The 5,649-nt window shown below is 42.7% G+C and overlaps 1 non-coding gene across 1 annotated transcript; it reads left to right on the top strand.

Annotated features, from left to right (window-relative positions):
• Nucleotides 1-258: 258 nt before the first annotated feature.
• On the top strand, nucleotides 259-365 carry LOC114391348. The gene has a single exon (XR_003662138.1). It is a non-coding gene; the product is annotated as a small nucleolar RNA R71 (small nucleolar RNA).
• Nucleotides 366-5,649: the final 5,284 nt, after the last annotated feature.

Raw genomic sequence — 5,649 nt, 5'->3', positions numbered from 1 at the left:
AACGCATCCAGTTTGCCTTCAAGCTTCTTAGTTTCAGATGATGCAGATGGGTTTGTAGCTACCTCATGCACTCCTCTAATGACTATGGCATCATTTCAGGCGCTAAACTGCTGGGAGTTGGAGGCCATCTTCTCAATTAAATTTCTGGCTTCAGCAGGGGTCATGTCTCCAAGGGCTCCACCACTGGCAGCATCTATCATACTTCTCTCCATATTACTGAGTCCTTCATAAAAATATTGGAGAAGAAGCTGTTCTGAAATCTGATGGTGGGGGCAACTGGCACATAGTTTCTTAAATCTCTCCCAGTACTCATACAGGCTCTCTCCACTGAGTTGTCTAATACCTGAGATATCCTTCCTGATGGCTGTGGTCCTGGAAGCAGGGAAAAATTGTTCTAAGAATACTCTCTTAAGGTCATCCCAGCTCGTGATGGACCTTGGAGCAAGGTAATACAGCCAGTCCTTTGCCACTCCCTCTAATGAATGAGGAAAAGCCTTCAGAAATATGTGATCCTCTTGGACATCTGGGGGTTTCATGGTGGAGCAGACAATGTGAAATTCTTTCAAATGTTTGTGCGGGTCTTCACCTGCAAGGCCATGAAACTTTGGAAGCAAATGAATCAGTCCAGTTTTAAGAACATATGGGACATCCTCATCAGGGTATTGGATGCACAAGCTTTCATAGGTGAAATCAGGTGCAGCCATTTCCCTTAGAGTCCTCTCACGAGGTGGAGGTTGTGCCATGTTCTCAGAATGTGCAAAATCAGAATGCTCAGAATCAGAATGCTCAAAATTATAATGCTCAAGATCAGGATGTTCAAAAATCACCAATAACAAAATGCACAGATTCACCAGTTATGGAATGCTCAGAATGATCAAAAGGTATAAAATGATGCCTAACTAATCTATGAAATGTCCTATCTATCTCAGGATCAAAGGGTTGTAAGTCAGATGGATTGCCTCTAGTCATACACTACATTCAGCATGCACACAACTAGTTGCCTTGTCATGTAAATAAAGGTGTAGGTTTGAACTACAGCTACCCTCAAATGATATCCAAATGACTTGAAATTTTGTGAGCAACCTTATAAAATGATGAGAAGATAGCACAAAAAATTTCAGACAAAAATTCAAAGTCTAACTATGAAAGCTAAAATTGGTAGGTTAAGAAAAATAAGTGAATAAAACTTGAAAAATAAAAAACTTTTGACAGAATCGCTTTTTTTGGACGATGGAGACCTCAGCCGGCCCATGGCCGGCTGCCACGGCGTAGGAAATTTTTTTCTACCCCGAATGCATATATAATAATTGCGATTCTGATAACCGAAGCAAAAGTTATGGCCGTTTGAAGTTTTGACAAACACAAAATTTGCTAGTTTTTTGGAACTTTCAAATCTGACCAAACTAAAGGCTCTAGCTATTTTTCCCACAAAATATGGATTAAAAGAAGTTACCACAAAAAAATTCAGCCAAAAATAACAACCCTAGCTACTAAAACAAAAAATCCCAATTAATTCAGCATGGGTGGTCGCTAAAATCCGTCTCTAATTGATTTCTACTACTACTCTGTTTTTCCGCAAGCTGATTTCTACTACTACTCTGTTTTTCCGCAAGCTGATTTCTACTACTACTCTGTTTTCAAGCACAATCTTCACAGCAAAACACCCAAGACTGAAACAGGGGAAACGCTTAATGGTAAAACTGAAACAGAACACACATTAAACAAAATACCAGGACACTAATCAACACTAACACACATACTAACACAATACTAATAATTAAACATAAAACACGAAAGGATTAAACACACAACACTAGCTAGCTATTATGAACCTTTGGACACTGCTCCCCGGCAACGGCGCCAAATTTGATCGAGGCCGTACCCGAATCAAATAAACATGAAAATGCAGTAACTAGGAAGTGATCCTAGGTCGTTTCCCAACGAGCAGTGACAAGCCAAATGTTCATAATATACTTGCAGTAACAGTAACGATGGGGGGGGGTTTGGTTGTTTGGTAACTAAAGAGCAGAACAAATAAAATGGAATACGAAACTACTAATATTAAAAACGGGTTGTTTCCTCTGATTCAGAAGCCACTCTCTTATCTTGGGTTATGGAGAATTCATCCCTAACAGTCAACCACTTAATCCAACCCTATTTCAATTTACTAAGCGAAAATCAACTTAGGGTTTTCAATACGTGATTAGGCACCACATACACCAGTTAGCCCTTCGTCCATTAAGCATGAACGCAAGTTAGGCTCAGAGGCAATTAATCGAGCACGAAGCGTGCACTGATTAATATTCACGAAATTGGGATAACTGGTGAAGGGAAAACTGCCAGGAAACCACATTACAAACGAAACCTCAAAGAGAGTTGGGCTTCGTCCTCAAAAGGAAACAACACCAGAAAATCTAGCCTTCCATGGATTCAAACAGAAAACGCAAATGAAACATGAAGCAGAAACGTAAATGAACAAGAACGTAAATGAACAGAAACGTAAATGAACAGAAACGTAAATGAAAGTAGAAGAAGAAGCAAGAATGAACTCGTAATTAGAAGCAGAAAACGGAAATTTGCATTAAGAACGAAAACTGTAACAAGGGCACAGAAAAACGTGAAAACCTAAAACCAAAGCTCTGAATAATGAAAATAGCATAGCAGAATAGAATGCCCTGCACGAATCCCAAGGCAGCTATTTAAAAAGAGTCACTCAAAGTCACTGGGCCCTATTACAATACTCTGGCCCAAAACGAAATAAACACTGAACAACATAAAATAAAATTGCAAAATTTCCTAATTAGAAATTAACTAAGGTAAGCGCTGCTTTATTTGCCCTCTTCAAGTCCACAACCAAAATCCGGATTAAGCCCAATGTTTCATTAATTCCTGAAATTAGATTAAAAACATAAAATTAGCTAAATGAGCCCAAATAATAAAACTGCCTAATTAATTGACAATTAAGACCAATCAAAAATTAAAATGGTGCAAAAAGGGTTTAGAAAATAGAAGAAAATGATGGCACATCACTTGGGCTGCTAGGTCTCTCCACCTTTGAGCATACTCCTTAATGGACTCATGTTCCCGTTTGCTCATGCTCTGAAGTTGGTTCCGATCAGGAGCCATATCCGTGTTGTATTGGTATTGCCTAATGAAGGCAGTTGCCAAGTCTTTCCATGACCGGATCTGAGAAGCTTCCAGATTGGTGTACCACGCCACTGCTACTCTGGCTAAGCTGTCTTGAAAGAAGTGCATTAACAGCTTTTCGTCCGTAGAATATGCCCCCATCCTTCGGCAATACATCCGAAGATGACTCTTCGGACACGTCGTTCCTTTGTATTTATCAAAATCCGATACCTTAAACTTGGGAGGAATGATGATGTCAAGTACCAAACACAGATCCGCTAAATCCGAGAACGGATAGTTGTCGAGGCCTTCTACCGCTCTGAGCCTCTCTTTAAGTAGATCAATCTTTCCCTTGTCTTTGGCAATGGGAACGAGTTCCTTAATGGGTGCGGATGGAGACGGGACGTGGCGGACTATGTTTGGTTGGGGCAACTCATGGGGGGCCGGTTCCTTGAGGGGAAGTAGAGGGCCTAAATGGGCATCTCCTTCATCATCTTCCTGCAGAGGATAGTCGGCATGAGGAGGGAGCTGCCCCTCGAAGGTAGGGGCTTGGCTCAAATCGTCTGGAGCAGTACGGGGAGTGAAGTCTGGAGGCAAACCATAAGGGTAGGCTAGAGGACTATACCTCCGATTGAAATCCGTCGCGTTTCTGTCTCGGCCCAAGTTTATTGCGGGTTGTAGCACCGGTTCTGCTTCCCTAGCTGTATTGGAAGCAGCCGCCGTATCATTATCTTCTATTGATTTTTGAATCTTTAGCATGGCTTCCGTGATAGAAGCCATCTGATCTTTTAAGGCCGACATGTCGGCCTTCATCTGTTCCAGCACTCCCTCTTCATTATCCATCTTACTTTTGGATCAGGTGTTATAGGGGTGCCTTTGCGCTTTTTTAGTTATGGTGAGTTCCCTAAAGAAACAAACAGTGGTGAGCTTGCCACCAAATCATGAATATGCTAATGAATGATCAGAGCACTTGGATCCACCTCAAGGCCTTTTTAGATAACGTGATGAGTTTCAGAACTTGTCTTTTTATAAAAAAGGAACAAAAGCTTTTATCTAGGCAAGATCATACAAAAGTGTTACAACAGAACCTAACGGTTTCTAATTATATGGGCCATCAAATCTATCATGTGTTGACAGTAATTGATTAGCCCGTGAATTTCCTCTGGGGCTGAACACACCTCGGCGATGGCCTTTGCCTTGGCTAGTAGTCGCGGGAGGTCTTGACTTCCATTTAAGGTCAAGGCGAACCTATCCATCCACATGGTCGCTTCTTGATGCAATGCATCAATCACCCTCCCTCTTTCTTCCTTCTCGACGTATGCTTGTGCGAAGTCCTCTACTAGTTTTTGTTCATGGGTTAAAGACTGGTTTAACTCTTCTTTATACTGCCCTATTATAGCTAGCATGCTTTGCTCTGTGGCTTCTAAGTGTTGGGCCAAACTCCTCTTGGATCTTGAGCAGGCAACTAACTCCTCCTTTAAGACCATGCCATGTACTCGTGACTGGTCTCTTTCCTCTCTCTGGAGCTTGAGCTCATTGTTGCTGCCCCACAAAGCTCCTCGGAATTTATCTCGGCCATGCTCTTCCTTGCGAGCCCTCTTGGCTTCTTGTTCAAGGGCTCTCGCGGTAGCCGCATTTTCCTCTCGTAACTCGGCACACTCTTTCCGAATGTCTGTAGCGACTAACTTGAATTTTTCTTTGGCGAGTCTTGCCTTTCCTAGCTCTGTTTTTATAGCTTGGACTTCTTCATCCTCTTCCGGAGCTTCGAAGTTCTCCTCGTTGATAATTTTCAACTTGGAGAGCCAATCTAACCCTCGTGTATGAACTCTCAGCCATTCTTGATAACCATCGATGATGCCATTACGGATGCCCCTAAGTTCTTTATCTTTCCTTAACGGGCTTTCCCACGCCTTGTGGACTCTTTGTACAATCTTGAAACTTTGCGCGCTGAAATCTCTCACAAGGAAAGGCGAGAGGCTCTCTTCCGTCGGTACTCCCCTCATGGGGTACCCTAACTGTCTTATAGCAAGTGCGGGATTGTAGTTAATACAACCCCTCGTCCCTATCAAAGGAACGTTTGGGTAGTCCCCACATGAGAAGAGAACTCCCTCCATTCCTTCCTTCCATCGAGGAAACCAGTTGATTGTTCTGCCTCCTATCCCTGACAAGTATTGGTCCCAATCTACTCTTCTTTTTTTGACGCACGAGCGATAACTTTGGAGCGGACACGGGTGCCTTATGTCTTGTTAGAATAGGTGCGAAACCAACCACACACACAGAGCAGGTAAGCAGCAGACAATCCGTGCGATGTTCTTCTCGCACCTTCAGTCAAATGTATCAAATAAGTCCGCCAAGATAGCTACCACTGGGCTCTCCTTGCTATGGTGATATGCAAGGAAAGCATCAATCACGGATAGGTCCACGAAACCGTCCACGTTTGGAAAGAGGACAACCCCAAAGATTAGCAAAGCTAGTATATTCGCAAACGGGACCCACTCCTCTTGATCCACCATATCCCTTGCC

This window comes from Glycine soja, chromosome 16 (genome assembly GCF_004193775.1).
Source record: "Glycine soja cultivar W05 chromosome 16, ASM419377v2, whole genome shotgun sequence".
In the NCBI taxonomy this organism is placed as follows: domain Eukaryota; kingdom Viridiplantae; phylum Streptophyta; class Magnoliopsida; order Fabales; family Fabaceae; genus Glycine; species Glycine soja.
Note: the sequence above shows the minus strand (reverse complement) of the source record. Positions and strands in the feature narration are given on the sequence as shown.